This window comes from Triturus cristatus, chromosome 12 (assembly GCF_964204655.1).
Source record: "Triturus cristatus chromosome 12, aTriCri1.1, whole genome shotgun sequence".
In the NCBI taxonomy this organism is placed as follows: domain Eukaryota; kingdom Metazoa; phylum Chordata; class Amphibia; order Caudata; family Salamandridae; genus Triturus; species Triturus cristatus.
In genome coordinates this window covers 845039548-845063162 of record NC_140595.1, presented here as the reverse complement: position 1 = coordinate 845063162, position 23615 = coordinate 845039548, and the positions used below count along the sequence as shown (strand labels likewise).

Sequence of the window (23615 nt, the reverse complement as noted above, 5' to 3'; positions counted from 1 at the left end):
TGCAGGTCCGGATGCAGGTGAACTTGCAGGCGTGGCAGCTGAAGGGTCCGTAAACCCGTCTCGGGGTGGCTCGGCAGCATCTAGGGGTGCGTCCGGTGTTGAGTGCGTTGAGGTCGGTCGCGTCGTAAGTCAGGCGGGTGGGCTGGGGTCTGCGGGGGCCAGGGGTCCTGGCACTGGGCGCGGTCCAGGCGCGGACGGGCGCAGACGGGCTTACCTTTGGCGCACCTTCGGTGCGCTTCGGGCGCGCCCGCTGCGCGTCAACGCTGCGCGTTCGCCACTCTGCCATATGTGAAGCGTGGGGGGCCGAGCGAGGGAGTGTCAGCTGGGAGGCGGGAGCGGGGTGGCGAATGGGAATGGCGAGCGAGGGAAGGGGGCGGGGCCGCAGGGGGGCAGCGGCGGGGAGCGGGGAGGTGGCGGGAAACGCGGCAGGGGCTGGGCACAACAGTGAGGGGGAAGCAGCGGACGAAGTGGACACAGAGGAAAAGACAAGTGAAACGGCGAAAATGCAGAACAATAACAGGGGAGAGCAAGCAGGTTACACGGAGGCAAAATGCAGTGAAATAACAGGGGAGAGTAGGAGGAGAGCAAGCAGGTTACACGGAGGCAAAATGCAGTGAAATAACAGGGGAGAGTAGGAGAGCAAGCAGGTTACACGGAGGCAAAATGCAGTGAAATAACAGGGGAGAGTAGGAGGAGAGCAAGCAGGTTACACGGAGGCAAAATGCAGTGAAATACCAGGGGAGAGTAGGAGGAGAGCAAGCAGGTTACACGGAGGCAAAATGCAGTGAAATAACAGGGGAGAGTAGGAGAGCAAGCAGGTTAAACGGAGGCAAAATGCAGTGAAATAACAGGGGAGAGTAGGAGGAGAGCAAGCAGGTTACACGGAGGCAAAATGCAGTGAAATAACAGGGGAGAGTAGGAGGAGAGCAAGCAGGTTACACGGAGGCAAAATGCAGTGAAATAACAGGGGAGAGTAGGAGGAGAGCAAGCAGGTTACACGGAGGCAAAATGCAGTGAAATAACAGGGGAGAGTAGGAGGAGAGCAAGCAGGTTACACGGAGGCAAAATGCAGTGAAATAACAGGGGAGAGTAGGAGAGCAAGCAGGTTACACGGAGGCAAAATGCAGTGAAATAACAGGGGAGAGTAGGAGGAGAGCAAGCAGGTTACACGGAGGCAAAATGCAGTGAAATAACAGGGGAGAGTAGGAGGAGAGCAAGCAGGTTACACGGAGGCAAAATGCAGTGAAATAACAGGGGAGAGTAGGAGAGCAAGCAGGTTAAACGGAGGCAAAATGCAGTGAAATAACAGGGGAGAGTAGGAGGAGAGCAAGCAGGTTACACGGAGGCAAAATGCAGTGAAATAACAGGGGAGAGTAGGAGGAGAGCAAGCAGGTTAAACGGAGGCAAAATGCAGTGAAATAACAGGGGAGAGTAGGAGAGCAAGCAGGTTACACGGAGGCAAAATGCAGTGAAATAACAGGGGAGAGTAGGAGGAGAGCAAGCAGGTTACACGGAGGCAAAATGCAGTGAAATAACAGGGGAGAGTAGGAGGAGAGCAAGCAGGTTACACGGAGGCAAAATGCAGTGAAATAACAGGGGAGAGTAGGAGAGCAAGCAGGTTAAACGGAGGCAAAATGCAGTGAAATAACAGGGGAGAGTAGGAGGAGAGCAAGCAGGTTACACGGAGGCAAAATGCAGTGAAATAACAGGGGAGAGTAGGAGGAGAGCAAGCAGGTTACACCGAGGCAAAATGCAGTGAAATAACAGGGGAGAGTAGGAGGAGAGCAAGCAGGTTACACGGAGGCAAAATGCAGTAAAATAACAGGGGAGAGTAGGAGGAGAGCAAGCAGGTTACACGGAGGCAAAATGCAGTGAAATAACAGGGGAGAGTAGGAGAGCAAGCAGGTTACACGGAGGCAAAATGCAGTGAAATAACAGGGGAGAGTAGGAGGAGAGCAAGCAGGTTACACGGAGGCAAAATGCAGTGAAATAACAGGGGAGAGTAGGAGGAGAGCAAGCAGGTTACACGGAGGCAAAATGCAGTGAAATAACAGGGGAGAGTAGGAGAGCAAGCAGGTTAAACGGAGGCAAACTGCAGTGAAATAACAGGGGAGAGTAGGAGGAGAGCAAGCAGGTTACACGGAGGCAAAATGCAGTGAAATAACAGAGGAGAGTAGGAGGAGAGCAAGCAGGTTAAACGGAGGCAAAATGCAGTGAAATAACAGGGGAGAGTAGGAGGAGAGCAAGCAGGTTACACGGAGGCAAAATGCAGTGAAATAACAGGGGAGAGTAGGAGGAGAGCAAGCAGGTTATACGGAGGCAAAATGCAGTGAAATAACAGGGGAGAGTAGGAGGAGAGCAAGCAGGTTACACGGAGGCAAAATGCAGTGAAATAACAGGGGAGAGTAGGAGAGCAAGCAGGTTACACGGAGGCAAAATGCAGTGAAATAACAGGGGAGAGTAGGAGGAGAGCAAGCAGGTTACACGGAGGCAAAATGCAGTGAAATAACAGGGGAGAGTAGGAGGAGAGCAAGCAGGTTACACGGAGGCAAAATGCAGTGAAATAACAGGGGAGAGTAGGAGGAGAGCAAGCAGGTTACACGGAGGCAAAATGCAGTGAAATAACAGGGGAGAGTAGGAGAGCAAGCAGGTTAAACGGAGGCAAAATGCAGTGAAATAACAGGGGAGAGTAGGAGGAGAGCAAGCAGGTTACACGGAGGCAAAATGCAGTGAAATAACAGGGGAGAGTAGGAGGAGAGCAAGCAGGTTAAACGGAGGCAAAATGCAGTGAAATAACAGGGGAGAGTAGGAGGAGAGCAAGCAGGTTAAACGGAGGCAAAATGCAGTGAAATAACAGGGGAGAGTAGGAGGAGAGCAAGCAGGTTACACGGAGGCAAAATGCAGTGAAATTACAGGGGAGAGTAGGAGAGCAAGCAGGTTACACGGAGGCAAAATGCAGTGAAATAACAGGGGAGAGTAGGAGGAGAGCAAGCAGGTTACACGGAGGCAAAATGCAGTGAAATAACAGGGGAGAGTAGGAGGAGAGCAAGCAGGTTACACGGAGGCAAAATGCAGTGAAATAACAGGGGAGAGTAGGAGGAGAGCAAGCAGGTTACACGGAGGCAAAATGCAGTGAAATAACAGGGGAGAGTAGGAGGAGAGCAAGCAGGTTACACGGAGGCAAAATGCAGTGAAATAACAGGGGAGAGTAGGAGAGCAAGCAGGTTACACGGAGGCAAAATGCAGTGAAATAACAGGGGAGAGTAGGAGGAGAGCAAGCAGGTTACACGGAGGCAAAATGCAGTGAAATAACAGGGGAGAGTAGGAGGAGAGCAAGCAGGTTACACGGAGGCAAAATGCAGTGAAATAACAGGGGAGAGTAGGAGAGCAAGCAGGTTAAACGGAGGCAAAATGCAGTGAAATAACAGGGGAGAGTAGGAGGAGAGCAAGCAGGTTACACGGAGGCAAAATGCAGTGAAATAACAGGGGAGAGTAGGAGGAGAGCAAGCAGGTTAAACGGAGGCAAAATGCAGTGAAATAACAGGGGAGAGTAGGAGAGCAAGCAGGTTACACGGAGGCAAAATGCAGTGAAATAACAGGGGAGAGTAGGAGGAGAGCAAGCAGGTTACACGGAGGCAAAATGCAGTGAAATAACAGGGGAGAGTAGGAGGAGAGCAAGCAGGTTACACGGAGGCAAAATGCAGTGAAATAACAGGGGAGAGTAGGAGAGCAAGCAGGTTAAACGGAGGCAAAATGCAGTGAAATAACAGGGGAGAGTAGGAGGAGAGCAAGCAGGTTACACGGAGGCAAAATGCAGTGAAATAACAGGGGAGAGTAGGAGGAGAGCAAGCAGGTTACACCGAGGCAAAATGCAGTGAAATAACAGGGGAGAGTAGGAGGAGAGCAAGCAGGTTACACGGAGGCAAAATGCAGTAAAATAACAGGGGAGAGTAGGAGGAGAGCAAGCAGGTTACACGGAGGCAAAATGCAGTGAAATAACAGGGGAGAGTAGGAGAGCAAGCAGGTTACACGGAGGCAAAATGCAGTGAAATAACAGGGGAGAGTAGGAGGAGAGCAAGCAGGTTACACGGAGGCAAAATGCAGTGAAATAACAGGGGAGAGTAGGAGGAGAGCAAGCAGGTTACACGGAGGCAAAATGCAGTGAAATAACAGGGGAGAGTAGGAGAGCAAGCAGGTTAAACGGAGGCAAACTGCAGTGAAATAACAGGGGAGAGTAGGAGGAGAGCAAGCAGGTTACACGGAGGCAAAATGCAGTGAAATAACAGAGGAGAGTAGGAGGAGAGCAAGCAGGTTAAACGGAGGCAAAATGCAGTGAAATAACAGGGGAGAGTAGGAGGAGAGCAAGCAGGTTACACGGAGGCAAAATGCAGTGAAATAACAGGGGAGAGTAGGAGGAGAGCAAGCAGGTTATACGGAGGCAAAATGCAGTGAAATAACAGGGGAGAGTAGGAGGAGAGCAAGCAGGTTACACGGAGGCAAAATGCAGTGAAATAACAGGGGAGAGTAGGAGAGCAAGCAGGTTACACGGAGGCAAAATGCAGTGAAATAACAGGGGAGAGTAGGAGGAGAGCAAGCAGGTTACACGGAGGCAAAATGCAGTGAAATAACAGGGGAGAGTAGGAGGAGAGCAAGCAGGTTACACGGAGGCAAAATGCAGTGAAATAACAGGGGAGAGTAGGAGGAGAGCAAGCAGGTTACACGGAGGCAAAATGCAGTGAAATAACAGGGGAGAGTAGGAGAGCAAGCAGGTTAAACGGAGGCAAAATGCAGTGAAATAACAGGGGAGAGTAGGAGGAGAGCAAGCAGGTTACACGGAGGCAAAATGCAGTGAAATAACAGGGGAGAGTAGGAGGAGAGCAAGCAGGTTAAACGGAGGCAAAATGCAGTGAAATAACAGGGGAGAGTAGGAGGAGAGCAAGCAGGTTAAACGGAGGCAAAATGCAGTGAAATAACAGGGGAGAGTAGGAGGAGAGCAAGCAGGTTACACGGAGGCAAAATGCAGTGAAATTACAGGGGAGAGTAGGAGAGCAAGCAGGTTACACGGAGGCAAAATGCAGTGAAATAACAGGGGAGAGTAGGAGGAGAGCAAGCAGGTTACACGGAGGCAAAATGCAGTGAAATAACAGGGGAGAGTAGGAGGAGAGCAAGCAGGTTAAACGGAGGCAAAATGCAGTGAAATAACAGGGGAGAGTAGGAGGAGAGCAAGCAGGTTACACGGAGGCAAAATGCAGTGAAATAACAGGGGAGAGTAGGAGGAGAGCAAGCAGGTTACACGGAGGCAAAATGCAGTGAAATAACAGGGGAGAGTAGGAGGAGAGCAAGCAGGTTACACGGAGGCAAAATGCAGAGAGGTTAGCAGGAGAAAAATACAGATGGTGCAGAAGCAGTTCCGGCGGTCGGGGCCGGGAGCACAGCTGAGAGCAGTGGCGGCGGGAGCGGGCTCACTCACGGGGAGTGTGGACGGTGGGGTGACCGGCCCAAAGGCTAACATGTGACTAACTCTTCACCAGCCCTATCACCTCTAGGGTACAAAGACTGACATGTGACTGACTCTTCACCAGCCCTATCACCTCTAGGGTACAAAGACCGACATGTGACTGACTCAGCCCTATCACCTCTAAGGTACAAAGACTGACATGTGACTGACTCTGCGCCAGCCCTATCACCTCTAGGGTACAAAGACTGACATGTGACTGACTCTTCCCCAGCCCTATCACCTCTAGGGTACAAAGACTGACATGTGACTGACTCTTCCCCAGCCCCTTCACCTCTAGGGTACAAAGACTGACATGTGACTGACTCTGCCCCAGCCCTATCATCTCTAAGGTACAAAAACTAACCTGTGACTAACTCTGCCGCAGCTCTGTCACCTCCAGACTGACATGTGACTGATTCTGCCCCAGCCCAATCGCCTCTAAGCAGACCCTCTATGATTTTGCAATTTCGTGATTTGTCAAAAAAGGCGAAATCAGCAGTTTTGTAAAAGAAATGCCACAATTTTTATAAACTGCCTGCGAAATTTGGAAAAATATGATTTTTTTTGGGACTATGACTGTTGAAATGATGAATGATGAGCAAGGTAATGGCGGGAGAAATTCTGCACAATACTTGGGAATGCAAAAACTATTTTGCAGAGAAGTTAATGGTGAACAGAGCCATCGACACTCACTCCTGTCTGCTCTGATTGAATCCAGCCACAGGCTGGCGTCAGAGCAGCAGGTTAAGGCATCCCGGAGTCCTCTGTCGGGCACCGAGGGGCGGGGACACCCACGTCAGCCCGGCGGTGCTGCAGGGGTTCACGTGTCCCCAGAGTTTTACAGAGGGGCCACCGAGGGGCGGGCACACCCCACGTCAGCCCGGCGCTGCTGCAGGGGTTCACATGTCCCCAGAGTTGTACAGAGGGGGCACCGAGGGGCGGGCACACCCCACGTCAGCCCGGCGCTGGTGCAGGGGTTCATGTGTCCCCAGAGTTGTACAGAGGGGGCACCGAGAGGCGGGCACACCCCACTTCAGCCCGGCGCTGGTGCAGGGGTTCACGTGTCCCCAGGGTCCTCCGTCGGGCACCGAGGGGCGGGCACACCCCACTTCAGCCCGGCGCTGCTGCAGGGGTTCACGTGTCCCCAGAGTCCTCCGTCGGGCGCCGAGGGGTGGGCACACCCCACGTCAGCCCGGCGGTGCTGCAGGGGTTCACATGTCCCCAGAGTCCTCCGTCGGGCACCGAGGGGCGGGCACACCCCACGTCAGCCCGGCGCTGCTGCAGGGGTTCACATGTCCCCAGAGTTGTACAGAGGGGGCACCGAGGGGCGGGCACACCCCACGTCAGCCCGGCGCTGGTGCAGGGGTTCATGTGTCCCCAGAGTTGTACAGAGGGGGCACCGAGAGGCGGGCACACCCCACGTCAGCCCAGCGCTGCTGCAGGGGTTCACGTGTCCCCAGAGTCCTCCGTCGGGCGCCGAGGGGTGGGCACACCCCACGTCAGCCCGGCGGTGCTGCAGGGGTTCACATGTCCCCAGAGTCCTCCGTCGGGCACCGAGGGGCGGGCACACCCCACGTCAGCCCGGCGCTGCTGCAGGGGTTCACATGTCCCCAGAGTTGTACAGAGGGGGCACCGAGGGGCGGGCACACCCCACGTCAGCCCGGCGCTGGTGCAGGGGTTCATGTGTCCCCAGAGTTGTACAGAGGGGGCACCGAGAGGCGGGCACACCCCACTTCAGCCCGGCGCTGGTGCAGGGGTTCACGTGTCCCCAGGGTCCTCCGTCGGGCACCGAGGGGCGGGCACACCCCACGTCAGCCCAGCGCTGCTGCAGGGGTTCACGTGTCCCCAGAGTCCTCCGTCGGGCGCCGAGGGGTGGGCACACCCCACGTCAGCCCGGCGGTGCTGCAGGGGTTCACATGTCCCCAGAGTCCTCCGTCGGGCACCGAGGGGCGGGCACACCCCACGTCAGCCCGGCGCTGGTGCAGGGGTTCACGTGTCCCCAGAGTTGTACAGCGGGGCTGTACCGATGTGCGGTCTAGTAGTGGGGAGGGCGGAGCGTGGGCGGAGCGAGGGAAGAGGAAGGGGCGAGGAAAGGGAAACGGGGAGTTAGAGTAGGGACGTGAAAGAGAGAGGTTGAATAAAGAAGCCTCTCCGAACCTACTGTGTCTGTCGTCATTGAGGGGCGCTGCAGGGGGACACGACAGCTGGCGACGAGGGTGGGATCAGCAGTGGACTCTCCCGGACCCGACACCGTAAGCATTTAAGGAACCCCCCCAGGGAGAACTGCTTTGCAAGAGACGATCTCGACGCATGAGAGCCCCCCCCCCTGCGCAGGAGACTCGAAGATACGCGTGCGAGCAGCAGTGAGGCCCCCCCCCTACCTGGCACAAGCGGCAGGCTCCAGGAGTGGGTGAGTGAAGCTTCAGCACGCTGCAACAAGCAGAAAGCAAGGCTCGAGCCTCGTGTGAGGCCCCACGTGTGTAGTGACCCGGCGGCCATCTTGAAGTCAGGCAGCCTTGGAGGGACATCCCCATTGAAGTGAATAGGCGGCCATCTTGAAGTCAGGCGCCCAGAACAAATTTAAACAAGCACAAGCCAATGCAAACAAGCACGAGCTAATGCAAACGAAGGAACAAACAGACACGAGCAAGGCCACAGCAAGCCTGAAAGCACACAAGCATAAGAAACAGCAAGAGTGAAAGCAGAATACAACCAACAAGTACAAGTCAAGGCGAAACAAACAAGCACGAGCTAATTCAGACAAGTGAACAAGCAAGCACGAACACTGCCCACACAATGTCGAACAACGGATCACCGACCCGTCAGGAAGTGAAGCCAATCGTCATGGGACTGTCACACTTGCGCCCTCCGGAGCCTCTGGCGCTCGTCGTCGGTAGCAGTATGGGCCCCCGTTGGGAGGAATGGATAGAGGACTTTGAGGACTACATCAAAGGTTCCAAAGTACTCGGAGATGAGGACCAGCTGATTGCACTCCGCAATCTAGTGGGGAAAGATGTCAGCAAAATGATCAAGGAAATTCCCGCAGCAGATGCAGGAACATACGCCAAAGTTCGTGAAGCCCTCGATAAAAAATTCATACACAAGAAAAATGTGGACTATGAGCGGTACGTGTTTCAGCGGGCGCGACAAGAGAAAGATGAGATAATGGGCGCCTACATTACGCGGCTTCGGCGGCTAGCGCGTCACTGCGACTTTGAAAGGTTTTCAACGGATGATGCCATACGCTTGCGCGTGATCGACGGCTGCCAGTCGGAGACACTTCGACGAAAACTGCTAAAGAAGACCCACACACTGGACGAAATAGAAGAACTCACAAGAGTGCACGATCAGGCTGAGGAACATGCCAAGTCCATGGAGTCGGGGTGCACGGAGCGCAAGGAGCTTGCGTGTCAAGTGCGCACCGGTCGTCCCCGCCGGGGGTCGAAAGAGCGCGAGCGACACGCCCGACCATCGTCGCGCCGCCGCTATCCAGAACATCGGCGGCCTGACTCGGGAAGGAGGAGCAAAAGACACGATCACACGAAGAAATCGGCCGCAAGACGGTGTTACCGATGTGGATACGACTTTCCACACAGCGGAACATGCCCGGCCATGGGGCAACAATGCCGCAAGTGCGGCCGGAGCCATCACTTTGAAGCTATGTGCGGGGAGTACCGCCGCGAGAAAGACAAAGACAAGACCGCGCCTGAGTCGTCGAGAAGAGACACCCGCCGGCACCATGTGCGAGCAGTCCATGTCCGTCGGAAGTCGTCATCAAGGTCTTCCCACTCCAGCAGAGAGTCCCGGTCGTCCAGGTGGTCAAGGCGATCTCCGTCTCGAGACTCAGGGTCATCTTCGGACGAACAAGAGTATTCGGTAGAGTACGCGAACATGATCGCTGACCCGGACCAACTCAAAAAGTACCCCCGTTTGGACATAAGCGTGGGTGGCCACAACACGAAGTTCGTGATGGACAGCGGGGCGTCGCTGAATTACATCCCAGTGACTGAATACCGGAAGATGAACCCTCGCCCCCGACTGAACCCTGCGCACGTCCGTGTCTACACCTGGATGTCCAGGGAACCACTTCCGTGTCTTGGGAAATTTCCGACTGTACTGAGGCACCCAACAACATCAGTTCCCGCGGTGATACATGTCATTGAGGGGCCGGAAGCGGACTGTCTCCTCAGTCTCCCAACGGCCGAACGGCTAAGACTGGTTGAAATTCTATATCGCGTCACCGATGACAGTGACACTGTCCGCAAGTTCCCAAAACTGTTCACAGGACTCGGCAAAATGAATAGAGGCCAGATCCGCTTGCATATTGATGAACAGGTTCGGCCGGTTGCCCAGCACCCCAGAAAGGTTCCTTTTCACCTTCAACAGGCTGTAGAAGATGAACTGCAAGACCTCCTGACAGCCGACATCATCGAGCGTACGGAGGGCCCCACGCCGTGGGTTTCACCAGTGGTGATCGTCCCAAAGAAAGGAACTCCAGGGAAAGTCCGACTCTGTGTGGATATGCGCATGCCCAACACAGCTATCGAGAGAGAACGACACCCTGGACCCCACCTGAGTGACATGATAGCCGCACTAAATGGTGCGCGCGTGTTTTCCAAACTTGACCTCAACAAGGGGTACCATCAACTGGAACTCCATGAAGATTCTCGGTACATCACAACGTTCGCGACGCACCTGGGGCTGTTCCGGTATAAACGACTGAACTTTGGCATATCATCAGCTGCCGAGATATTCCAAGAAGCCATCCGGCAGACGATCCATCACATCCCCAACACGCTGAATTACAGCGATGACATCCTAGTGTATGGGGCAGACATTCAAGCGCATGACACAGCCCTCGACAGAGTCTGCCACGCGCTTTTGGACGCAAACCTAACTCTCAACAAGGAGAAGTGCGAATTCCACCAAGAAAAGCTGAAATTCTTTGGGCACGTCTTCTCTAGTGCAGGGATGAAGCCGGACCCGGACAAAGTGAGCTCGTTGAATGACACCAAGAGTCCACGGGATGTCAGCGATGTGCGATCCTTCCTAGGGATGGCGAGCTACTGCTCGCGGTACATCGAAGACTACGCCACTATCAGTCACCCCCTCCGGAGATTGACCAAACAAGGCCAGGCATTCGAGTGGACTTCAGAGTGCGAGCGAGCATTTCGAGACATCAAACAAGCGGTGGGAAGAGCCGACAGCCTGGCGTACTTCAGCCCGGACCGAAAAACTGAGATCACAGTGGACGCCAGCCCCGTCGGTCTCGGGGCCATCTTAGCCCAATACGATAAGGACACTGACCAGCGTCATATAGTGGCCCATGCCAGCCGAAGTCTCTCAGACACGGAGAAGGCCTACTCCCAACCTGAGAAAGAAAGCCTCGCGGTAGTATGGGCCTGCGAACATTTCCACGTATTCATATATGGGAAACACTTCACCATGGTGACAGACCACCAAGCGCTTGTCACCATCTTTGGGAACCCGCGCTCCAAAATGCCACCCCGCATCGAACGATGGGGACTACGCCTGCAAGAATATACTTTCACTATCGTCCACAAACCAGGAAAGTCGGCCAACCCAGCTGACTACATGTCAAGGCACCCCGAAGCTACCCACCGTCTCACTCCGTCTGTAGCTGAGGAGTACATCCACTTTGTAGTGGCCCAGGCACGGCCGCCGGCTGTTCCCCTGGAAGCCATCCAACAAGCCACCTCGCAGGATGAGCTGCTACAAAGAGTGATTCACCGGATACGAACACATCGGTGGAGACAGGACGATGCACCTGAGGAGAGTGACCCAGAGAAGTGCCAAGAGCTACAGGCGTTTAAGAATGTGAGCGAGGAACTATCCGTCACAGCGGAAGGGCTGCTCCTGAGAGACCACCGGATCGTCATCCCACAGCACCTGCGCCAAGGAGTCATCAACTTGGCCCATGAAAGCCACCGAGGCGTGGTTGCGACCAAGAGGGCTCTTCGTGAACGTGTCTGGTTCCCGTTCCTTGACAAAATGGTAGAACGTACCCTCAAAGACTGTCCGCAGTGCCAAGTAGTGGGGCGCGGTGATCCCCCAGCTCCGCTCCAAATGACACCACTACCATCAGGAGTGTGGCAGGAACTAGCCATGGACTTCTACGGCCCAATGCAGTCGGGCAAGTACGTGCTGGTGATTGTTGATGAGTACTCGAGATTCCCCATCGCTCAATTTGTCCCGTCCACCGGAGCAACTGCTACGCTCGCCGTCCTTGACGAAGTGTTTGCAGCGTGGGGAGTACCCAAAGTAATGAAGACGGACAATGGCCCACCGTTCAACGGGCAAGAATTCAGCGACTTCATGAAAGTAATGGATATCCGACACCGGCGAATAACACCGCTATGGCCTCAGGCCAACGGCACTGTTGAAAGATTCATGGCCACCCTCAAGAGAACTTTCCAGCAGGCTGTGCTTGATAGAAAAGACATGCAAACAGCCCTCAATGACGTGCTCCGATCATACCGAACCACACCACATGCCACCACAGGCAAATGCCCAGCGACACTCATGCTGGGGCGGCCCATTCGGACACGAATACCCACCTGGGAAGGAGCATTACGACCTGTGTCCCCAGGTCGCGTCCATCAAGAAATGGTGACCACCGACAGAGCTCGCAAAGAGGGCATGAAGACGTATGCTGATGGTCGTAGGCGAGCCCGATCGCTCTCTTTCCGAGAGGGAGACTGCGTGGTGGTTAAGCAGGAGCAATGTAAGAAAACGGACAGCAGGTTTCGAGCAGAGCCGCTGACAGTCACCCGGCAAAGGGGAACCATGCTGACGGCGGAATCAGACCGGAGACGCATCACTCGAAATGTGTCTCATTTTCAGAGATGCAGCTCGGCTCTGCAGGATGCGCTAGAGTCACAACTCCAGCCTCCGAGAGCTGACCAGACTGAACTGCGAGGTGAGACTGTTACTGGCTCAGAGGAGAGAAGCGAAGGTAACACTGCTGTGTTTCCAGAGGGCCGGTCTCTCAGACCACGACAGACAATTCGCCAGCCACGTCGGCTGATTGAAGAGATGTAAACATTTTGTAAGTTTGTTCTGCTAACAAAGGGGGAGATGTACCGATGTGCGGTCTAGTAGTGGGGAGGGCGGAGCGTGGGCGGAGCGAGGGAAGAGGAAGGGGCGAGGAAAGGGAAACGGGGAGTTAGAGTAGGGACGTGAAAGAGAGAGGTTGAATAAAGAAGCCTCTCCGAACCTACTGTGTCTGTCGTCATTGAGGGGCGCTGCAGGGGGACACGACAGGGGCCACCAAGGGGCGGGCACACCCCACGTCAGCCCGGCGCTGGTGCAGGGGTTCATGTGTCCCCAGAGTTGTACAGAGGGGGCACCGAGGGGCGGGCACACCCCACCTCAGCCCGGCGCTGCTGCAGGGGTTCACGTGTCCCCAGAGTCCTCCGTCGGGCACACCCCACGTCAGCCCAGCGCTGCTGCAGGGGTTCACGTGTCCCCAGAGTCCTCCGTCAGGCACCGAGGGGCGGGCACACCCCACGTCGGCCCGGCGCTGCTGCAGGGGTTCACGTGTCCCCAGAGTCCTCCGTCGGGCACACCCCACGTCGGCCCGGCGCTGCTGCAGGGGTTCACGTGTCCCCAGAGTCCTCCGTCGGGCACACCCCACCTCAGCCCGGCGCTGCTGCAGGGGTTCACGTGTCCCCAGAGTCCTCCGTCGGGCACACCCCACGTCAGCCCAGCGCTGCTGCAGGGGTTCACGTGTCCCCAGAGTCCTCCGTCAGGCACCGAGGGGCGGGCACACCCCACGTCGGCCCGGCGCTGCTGCAGGGGTTCACGTGTCCCCAGGGTGCTCTGTCGGGCACCGAGGGGCGGGCACACCCCACGTCAGCCCGGCGGTGCTGCAGGGGTTCACGTGTCCCCAGAGTTGTACAGAGGGGCCACCGAGGGGCGGGCACACCCCACGTCAGCCCGGCGCTGGTGCAGGGGTTCACGTGTCCCCAGAGTTGTACAGAGGGGCCACCGAGGGGCGGGCACACCCCACGTCAGCCCGGCGCTGGTGCAGGGGTTCATGTGTCCCCAGAGTTGTACAGAGGGGGCACCGCCATAGCATACGGGAAGAGGTGGGTTCTCCATTTGGAAACGATGGGCCATATGTATCAAAATCCTCATTTGCGATTCTCAAATAGCGATTTTTTGCGAATCGCTATTTGAGAATCACAAAATGCTATGTATGTAGGATTTGCAATACATTTTGCGAATCCTACATATTCCTTAATTGCTAATCTCAAATTGTGATTCGCAATTAAGGAATACCTCCCCATTCATTCCTATGGGCCTCGAGGTCCATAGGAATGAATGGGCAGACATTCTCAATTTGCGATTAGCAATTAGAGAATCGCAATTTGAGAATGCAATTTCAAGGGTGCAAGGGTGTTAAAAGGACACCCTGTTGCACCCCTGAAATAAGCATGGGTGCACATGTGGCGCACATACATTGCACTTTGAAAAATGCAAAAAAGTGCATTTTTAAAAAAAATCGCAAATTACCACCAACTTGATGTTGGTGGTAATTTGCGATTCCTTAAGGCCAAATTGCACTTTTTGGTGCTTCTTACATTGCATTTAAGGAATCGCAAAATTTCCGATTCCTTAAATGCAATCGCAAGATAAGGAATCGTTAATTTTGCGATTCCTTATTTTGCACGCAGATTTGTTTCATACATACCACTAAGCAAAATTGCGATCGCAAACGCCGAAATTCTGCGAATTTCGGCATTTGCGATCGCAATTTTGCTTGATACATATGGCCCGATGTTCCTAGTAGAGAAACAAAAACGCTACATGGCCAATGCACATTATGGTCAAATTCATGCATGCGTAATCCTGTGCATGGGGGGGATCCCGAGTGCATTTACACCCTGAAGGGCAGATCCGAAAGGGCAGTACAGCTGGAAGATATTCATAGCCATCTCGTGTCCGTCATATTGGGGCAGACAGTCCTGCTCCCCACACTGACTCTGCCCCAGCCCTCCGGTGCCCGTCATATTGGGGCAGACGCTCCTGCCTCCCGCAGTGACTCTGCCCCAGCCCTTCCGTACCCGTCATGTCGGGCAACAGTCCTACCTCAGCACTGACTCTGTCCCAGCCCTCTCGTGTCCGTCATGTCGGGGCAGACAGTCCTGTCCCCCTCCCTGCACAGACTCTGCCCCAGCTCTCCAGTGCCTGAAATGTCGATACAGCCAATCTTGCACTCGCACTGACTCTATCCCAGCCCCACCAGGCGTTGCATCCCTCAGCTCACGCCCCTTTGAGCCCTCTGGCCGGCCCGGCTCGGCCCGCGGAGGTATAAATGCGCCTCCAGGAGGCGGGCCTGTTGTTCAAGGCGTGTGCGGTTCCAGACTTTCCTACCGTCCGGGAGTGAGCTATCAGGTGTGCCGGTGAGTGAGCACCTGTGCTGCGGGGGACAATGTTTGATGGGGGTGTGTGGAGATGTGGGGGTGTCAATAGACCCTGCTCCTAGAGGCCCTCTCAGTCCGCTCTTGGGCGCTGGATTTAAAGCCCATCCCTCGCCCCGGCCTCGGGACCGCAGCTGCCACACAGATGCCTCGTTTGTCAGCGCTATCCTTCTCGTAGCCTTTTCTGGGCTCCCTTCATAGCTCCTCGCGGAGCAGTCCGAGCCCTTATATGACCAGGCGCTACAGGAACGGGGTATGACATGCAAAGTGCCCTGAAGACCACCTTGGCGCGCTCCTTGACGCGGGCTCCCCCCAGTAATACCCGGATACGGGGCCCAGTTCATGTCGGCGCCCCCTCTAGGCGCTTGTTTCTTGCGATGCGCGCCCCGACTCATGAGATCCTTGCTGTCTGTGCTCCGTCCACGCGCAGTTTGTAGTGGGGAGAAGGTGTAAAACTACAAGTTCCAGCAGCCTTCGCTCTTTGGGCTGAAAAACCAGGAGAAGCGAGCTCGAGGCAGCGAGCAGTGATGCCGCGGGGGCTAGTGAACTGGGCGCTTTGTAGCCCAGGCCTGAGACAGCTGGGGTGTCCCAAGCTCTGGTCAGACTGCAGCTGTCTCAGATGAGACCGACCCGGGAGGCTGCGGGCAGCCGGGCTCTGCCTGCAGTCTTTAAACCACACAGATTATCGGGACTGGCCACGATCACAGGTGAGTCCGTCGGTTTACATGGGATTTCCACCACTCCAGGGTAAACGCCAGAGCTCTACCCAGAGAGTTCCATGTACGAATCCTCGCTTTGATGTCAGTAGCATTGAGACCAGACTAAAAGTCCCAGAATGCACTTGTTTGTTAACTGAAGGAGGAGTGGGGGGATCTTGAAAGATCTACACAGTTGACCCCTTGCTGAATTCAGAATGGTCTACTTTTCAGAAATGCATAGTGTTCCCGGATCCATCCTTGCTTCAGACGCATTCTCCCCATTAACTGGAAGGAGGCTGAAAGCACAACACATGGCAAGAATAGGCTGTCCCAGTAAAATGCCCAAACTGTATCAAATGTTGCTTTGACAAGTCTGCCTGGCCATGAAAGCTGGGAAGACTGTGATAGCAGCGCCACAAACCCCGTGTGGATACCATTTGCAGGGGAAACGAGCATTGGCATAGCCAATAGGGCTCGCCTTTGGGACCTTTGAAGTGTTTCGTTATGCAGCACACTACAAACGGGCTATGCGCCATGGGTGGGACAAAGATGCTGGATGCTGGACAGCCTAAAACCAAGCAAGCAAGTGTGAGTTACAAAACATGAAGCCCACTGTAAGTAATGGGCAGAATGCATTCCCAGGGAGGTTTTTAGAATTCACCCAAGAAGTCCTTCGCAACCCCCCCCCCCCCCCCCCCCCCAGCTTTTCCATCCCACTTAAAGACCTGTGTATATGTTTGTGTGCATACTGGTGGGATATGTGGGTGTTTGTGTCTATATGTGTGCATGTGTACATATGTTCCATGTGTGGTTGTGTGCACGTATTTGTGTCTGCTGTATCCGAGTGTAGGGGTATATGCTTTGCATGAGTCCAGAGCCTGTTTGTGCATTTGCGCTACAGTGCCTGTGTGCAGGCCTATATGGGTGTGCACATGTGTCAGTGTGTGTATCTGTGTGAGCATATATGGCCGGACTGGTAAAGGTACTTTCAGGCACATATCTCCACAAATAGGGGTCATACTTTGTGAATCTAGCCCATAGTTGAAGTGTGAAAGGATTCCTCTTTACCCAATACCATTAGCATGTCCTCTTTAACAGGTTCAGCTAACAAATAATTAATCTCAACACGAAAAATTACGTTTGGTTTGAACTATATCTTCAAGTGCGTTCTCTGCATTCCTGCATATACAATTATAATATTCATGCGTGTGTATTCCTCTGTAAATATATGTATGTGACTATGTATAAAGTTTCACTTAATATGTCAAACTGTAAGTGCGCCGACACCTTAATATGGTCCGCGCTATAAAAGGCCCTGAATTAATAGGGGGCGAGAGACCTGGAATGGACAAGCTGGGGGATGGGCAGGAACAGTTTCAAGCAGGTGTGATGATGTCAGCTCTGAATCAAAGGGTTGAGGGAGTCCCTATATGAGGTATTGTCATCCAGATAATGGGGGAAGTATCTGTGAAATGGGCTTAGGAAGGGAAAGGTGAGTAGAGAATCAATGGGGAGGATGGACTGTGGATGGAGGGAGGGGCGAAGGTTAGAAACGTGGAGATGGGAGAGTAACAGGGCAGCAGGTAGACCCAGGGTCAGCAGCAGGCAGGAAAGTGATGGGAGGTGAGAAGTCAAGAAATAGCATAATGGTGACAAGAAATTAGGTTGGTGGTGTGTTGGAGGAGACAGAGGAGGGGAGTGATTCAGAAAACGAGAGCGGAGAAAGAAAGCCTAAACGCTGCTCCGCCATTGCATCGGGTGCACTTCTGTAATTGGTGTCAGTGGCGGGTCAGCTGCTAACTGTAAAGATGAGGCTCACGCGTGGACGGGAGGAGCGTGATGAAATGTAGCGGACAGCGGAGCCCCTGCTGCAGTGCGGTCACCTCCGGGCTGCAGGCACAGCCCGTGGCAAGTGCAGGCACGAGGTGGGCCCGTGCAAGCTGCGGTGTGCAGCCTCCTCTGTGGTGCACATTCACCCTTTAGTAACATGCGACCCTACTGCAACGGTCCAAGGAGATGTGCAGTTTTTCAAAACACTTAATTATCTTGAAGGATACTGAATAACAAAATATAATGAAATATACAAATGATTTCCACATGAGGGAAGTGGTTTGCCCCAACTCTCAAACAAAATACAGTGAAGAATGAAAAACATGCATCATCGCCCTTGATTCAGTATAAGATAGGGTTACAGAACTCACAAAATGGGGAATAACACTACAGTGCATAACCAGGTAAAACGATTACGAATTGACTGTTTTGAGCTCGATAATGATGGCGAAAATAGTCTGAGGAATTGGCGGAGCAGGAAAAAAAGTATAGAGAGCAGAGGTTGGCGTTGACCATCTTTGTAGGACAAAAAAAGAGCAAATGTAAGGGTGAAACAAGTAAAAGAGTGTGGTGCGTTGTGTGTAACCTGACACGGGGAATGCAGCAGCCACCCTGCGTGCCCCTGCTTGCTCCTGCAAGCAAAACGCTGTGGGAGTGAACATTTGCAAAAGAGGTGTGACATGCACCCGCCTCTGGCCATTTGTGTGCTTTCATTATTGAGACACATGAAAAGGCCAATCCCACATGAAGAAAGAACCCTCTTTAGTCCAGGGTCCACCAGTCGCTCAGAAGGTGCGCGGGCCACCCCTCCAATAACACAGAGAAGAAACGCCTCAATAAACAGAAGCAAGCCAGGGGTCTAGCATTAAGAAACCGCCAGAGCAACATTACGGCCATAGAACAAATAAATCCAGCAGTCAACCGGACATTCGAACCGGGACACAATCATTTTTCCCCATATTTTTAAAGAAGTCCAACAACAAACCCCAGCTCTTGATTAATTGAATACAAAATCAATGAACCGGCCCCCTGCAGCGAATGGTGGCAGAGGTCGGCCCTAATAAGCCGAGGAGCCATACGTACGGAGGGCCGGACATAGTAGGGCGTATGCCAACATTGGACCAGCACAGTCAGCCAGCCCCCCCCCCCATCTCAAATAACGATTGGCTGTCCCACGCAGAAAGCACCGAATCATCAGAGGCTCTTAAAGGGGACCACTGCACTCACCCGGCCCCCTATCGGGACTTCATTCTCTCCCACCAGTACCCCGAATCACACCAAGGATGAAGAACATCCAACAAGTTGCAGAATCACACACGGAGGTTATCTAAAAACTTGCATGGGCAATGTACAAGGCCAATTAACAGGACATTTCCACCAGCCTAACGGCCTGGCTCCAACCCCCTCTACCAGCCCCCAGAACTACACTAGACACGGAGGATTTTTAACAACTTTCAAGGCCATTCAACAGTTCAACTTCATCATCTCAATGCTGCCCCCTCCAGAATTGGATCCCCTAGATCAAGGGACGGAACTTGATCTTCCAGGCCCCCTGGAAACCCCCCAGCCGAGGATTACCAACGTGGGCACCACTCATCATGCAACAGCCCCCCACAACGCTGGGCCAACAAGGCCTCCCATGGGAACTTCGGGAGGGGCCCATTCGCCTAAAACGAGCATGATTCCAAGCTACACTTCAAAGGGGAGTCATGTCTCCCGCAACAGAACAAACACTTCTCCACCATACACTCTTCCACATCTCAACCGGGGACATCGTCTGGGTCCAATTTGCCTCCCTGCCTTCACATCCAGGCAAACAACATACCATTGTAACTTGGGCCAATACGGACATTGCTGAGTCCTCCCGAAAAAAGAACCCCCCCCCCCCCCCCCCCACGGCTAGCATATTCAAGGGGATCCGTGGTGGGGAGGGCTCCCTTGCACAAGCTAACTTGAACTTCCAATGCACGGTATACAGGCCTTGGGCGGGAAGGGGGCAGACTGGTCACTTCTACATCGAATATCTCCTCCCCCTTTCGCCCCCCCACTCTCCCCAACCTCTGCCTATTGGGGCTGGGTCGTGGCCAACAAATCTCAGGGCCTTACCAACTAAGGGGCCCAGATTAACAAAGGCAAGGTTCGCTCCAAGTCACAGGCCACTTCAGCCCAGCCCCTCTTCTGACAACATCCAATCATGACCTGGAATGTCGCAGGGTTGGCCAAGGTTCTGCAAAGTACTTCGGCGACCATGTTCCTTGCAGGGGCCGATTTTTAATCTGCATTCAAGAAACCTGGACAACCACGTCCATCCCAATAGGAGGCTTTGCGGAATACTTTAAACCTGCAATCAAAGGTAGTATCTTCGGGAGACCTGCAGGGGGCATCTCCATATACATCAAACATGCCTTGAAAGTTCACTTCATCGAGATAAAGACCGCCTCAGACATGTTCCTGGCTGGGATTTTGTAAGGTCTTAATACGGGCAAGGGCCCTCTATCACTACTCTTAACGTTTACTAAAACCCCCATGACCGGCCCCCAAGGACAAGCTAATTCAACTGATAGTCCAGATTGAGTCCTTGCTCATGCAATTGGCTTCCTTGGAACCTGTCCTCCTTGGGGATCTCAACATCCACTAAATAGAAGAGGACTCATCGGAATGTTATCCTACTGGGAGATTCAACGCCATTATGCGGTCATATAACCTGGCCTCCCCGCACTCCCTATCTATAAAGTCTAAGCCAAGGGTATCTCATGCAACCACTTATAACAACCATACCACCATAGACTATATCCTACTAGGTGAGAGGTGCCAAAAACAAATGTTGGACTTTGAAGTGCTACCATGGAGCAAAAGCGATCACGCCGCCTTAATCCTGCATCTAAACCATCGCAGTGGGCATTCGCTACAACCCCGCTGCATTGGAGAGTCCCAGGGTGAATAACAGTACAGGCTCCTCAGAAGGATCAAATGGGGGGCTAAGACAGTCCATAAATTTGCCGCATGGAAAACATGGGTTGGATGGCAGGCCGGCCCTAACAATTGGGGTCGGATAGCCGAATGGGATAAACTCGCATTGGCCACACTGGTTTTGGGGAACACCACACACAGCACCCCCTGAAACCCATCACATGCTTTGGGTCACACACCAGTGATAAAGCAATGTGCAAAACATTTAAAAGCCAAACGAAGGGCCTATCAAACAACCAGTTCGGAGATGGACAAAAATTAACTTAAACTAGCTGCAAAAAACATCATTCACGTCCAGTTTGAAAGGCAAAACGTGAACTCGGAAGCAAAATGAGTGAAAATCTTTGACCTATTGGCACCGTGTAAATACCAGGAATTCTGGCAATATCTAAACAAAGTACTTAACGAGACTGCCAACAGAATTCTCTCGACGCAGCTACCTGAGTAGCCCATGTCAAAGGACTGTGTACTGATGAACCGTATGACACTCTGCAGAACAGTGCCTTAACACCCAGGGAGGGACATGGAAACACCTGCACAGCCAGTTGTTCCTCCAGCCTTCAAAGATTCGACAGAATGGAGCCCCAGACCCTAGTGTCCTACCAGGCTCCCTTTTTAGGGACAACAGACTTCTAGTCACACTTCTGAGCAGCTATACGCAGAATATAGACTACTGGAGGACGTCGCAGACTCCTGGAGGGGTTCACTGTTGCAACCAATAGATAAAAAAGGACCAAACACCAACTCTAGGAACTGCCGAATGATCGCCCTGCTGGAGATTGAGGACCAGGCCTATGCAAGTTCACTTTTGGCAGAATTAGCGGACTGGGTCAAGAGGGAATGTCTTCTACCCTTCTATCAGACCGGGTTCATACCAGGGGGCTCAAGCGTGGATAACCTCGCCTTGTCCTATCTAGCCTATCAAGCGGTGTCCCTTTGCACCCCACCACTTTTCCCCTGCTTCGACTACTCAGCAGCCTTCGACTGAGTAGACCGTTCATTCCTTTGGTAGAAATGCGTACATTGGAACATCAGCCCACCCTTACTACAAGCTATCAGATCACTTTATTCGCACACTTTGGTAAGGGTCCAACTCACTGGTCAGTCTGCTACAGAGAATCTTCACAGACCGGGGTCTAAAGCAGGAATGTGTCCTGGCCCCTATGCTCCTGAACTTGTAAACTGGAGACATGGGCCAGGCACTGCATGGAGCTTCTTTAGCCACACCTAGGATCGGCCTCACAAAGATGCAGCTGTTGCAGTATGCCAATGACCTGGTTTGCATAGATCACACCAAAATAGGCCTTCAATAAGTGCTCACTGCCCTCTCAGTATGCAATGCTCAGAACAAGCTGGTTGCCAACTCAACCAAGTCTAAAATTAGGATTTTTGGCCAATAGCTGAAAAAAAGGTAGGAAAGTGGCGACTGGGCGCACTGACTCTAGACTGTGTCCAATCCTATAATTACCTTGGGGTTTGGATCAGCGAATCGGGCCGCCCACTGGTGCACCTTCCTAAACTGCAGTAGAAGGGGAAAATGGTCACTTACGCACTCTGCAAATTATACGCGTCCTTGGACAGTCCATCTACAATGGCCATACAAAGTCTTGAGGGCCTAACTTCTACGGTCCCTCAACTATGCGCAACAGGCATTCCCAGGGAAATTTGCACAGGACTTGGAAAAAAATACACTGCACCTCCTACAAAAAGATTTCGTTTACCAGGTTGCTCTAGAAACGCTCTAATTCGCCTGGAATTCGACCTCAATCAACAAAAGCTAGCGCTGGCGACACTCACAAAATATTTCTTTTTAAAATGGTGGCCCCCACAAACTCCATGAAGGGAGTCTTAAAATCCATATTCTTACAAACCAACAACCCACGGTCTGCCTGCCTTGATTTAGCTAAAGACCTTCTGAAGCTTGCTCTAGAGAATTGGACCCTAGTAAAACCAACTACTCTATCAAAGCAACAATAAAAAAGCAATTGCGTCTACGCTCTCGCACTTTGGATATGGAATCCCTGGCAGCAAGAGGCTTTCATGAGACCCAAAGTCTCCAATACACTGTCCAGTCAGAAACCTCACCTTAGACAGGCCGTGGGGAGGCAAGCCCTACACAGGATTTTAGCAGCCAGATTACATCCCCACCCCTTAAAAGAACTATACCCAACTGTGAACGCAAGGCTGGGCATAAGGGAGTGCCGCTTCTGCAACTACAAACTAAAATCCTTGGCCCATATTCTACTCTGCTGTCCAGCCCTTAGGTCAGTTCGTAGAATTTATCTTGGACTGATCCTCCTCCAATTGGGCACCTGTACAGCAAAAGCAGTCCAACAACTTTACACTTTGGACATTGTAAAGCATATGGCAAGCTTTGGGAAGTTGTTTTTCACTCCCTATTGAAGGGCACAGTTCCACACGCCGAGTGAGGCGCACCCTTTGGAGTTCTTTAGAAGGGAGGGCCTGGGACGTGGTGGTCTGGCTAACACCGTACCCTTGATTTGCCCTGCCATTATGATTTTTCAGAACACTGTCTTATTTCATAAATACTAACTATTGGGGATTTTAATATTTCTTGAACAAATATTTGTTTTATATTTCTAAAAGCTGGGGGTTTTTTTTGTAATGGTTTTGATTAACTGCACAATTGTACTGATAAATACAGGTTGGGTTAACAACGCGTTTATGCATTCTCTAAATAATGGCATGCGATTACTGTTCCAGAGAGGTGGCGATGTGTCATATCAGCAGGGAGTGTATATCAAAACTCATAAATGAACGTGGAGTAAAACACCCACTCACACGTGCCATTTTAAATACATTGCAGCAAACCTGGGAGCTCCCATTAGACCGTGATGCCTTTTAATATTGGAAATATATGTTTACCTGTTCCAAAATGGCCGCAACTAAGGGCCAGATGTATCGAAGGGTTTTGCCCATTCTGTGTCAATGGGGAAATGTGTTGATACATATGGCCCCTAGACATTATGCACCTATGGTTGGTCTATCAAGTTCCGCTATCGGTTTCCATAGATTCTTCAGCGTCGACCTAGCGTTCATTAGAGCGGCACTAGATTCCATATTGGAGTGGGGAGTTACTATAGATGCCCCATTCTGTTGGGTGAGGCAGCACCAGCGAAGGCGTCAAGGATCTGAAGAAGTTGGCGGAGGATG

General features: G+C 52.9%; 1 protein-coding gene and 1 long non-coding RNA gene across 4 annotated transcripts in view; one reads left to right on the top strand and one right to left on the bottom strand.

Annotated features, from left to right (window-relative positions):
- LOC146783055 (uncharacterized) overlaps positions 1-14710 on the bottom strand; it is a 251375-nt gene extending 236665 nt beyond the window's left edge. The window contains exon 1 of one of the 2 annotated variants that reach the window (XR_014972408.1): positions 14612-14710. This is a non-coding gene — a long non-coding RNA (uncharacterized LOC146783055). Of the gene's footprint in view, positions 1-7878; positions 7992-14611 lie in introns of those variants that run through there. The other variant, XR_014972407.1, reaches the window with a different exon arrangement.
- Positions 14711-14856: 146 nt separating this feature from the next.
- The window catches only part of LOC146783054 (baculoviral IAP repeat-containing protein 7-B-like), a 77656-nt gene continuing 68897 nt past the window's right edge, over positions 14857-23615 (top strand). For both annotated transcript variants that reach the window (XM_085638212.1, XM_085638211.1), the window contains exon 1: positions 14857-14925. The gene's annotated coding sequence lies outside the window, so the exon portion shown is untranslated. The remainder of the gene's footprint in view (positions 14926-23615) is intronic.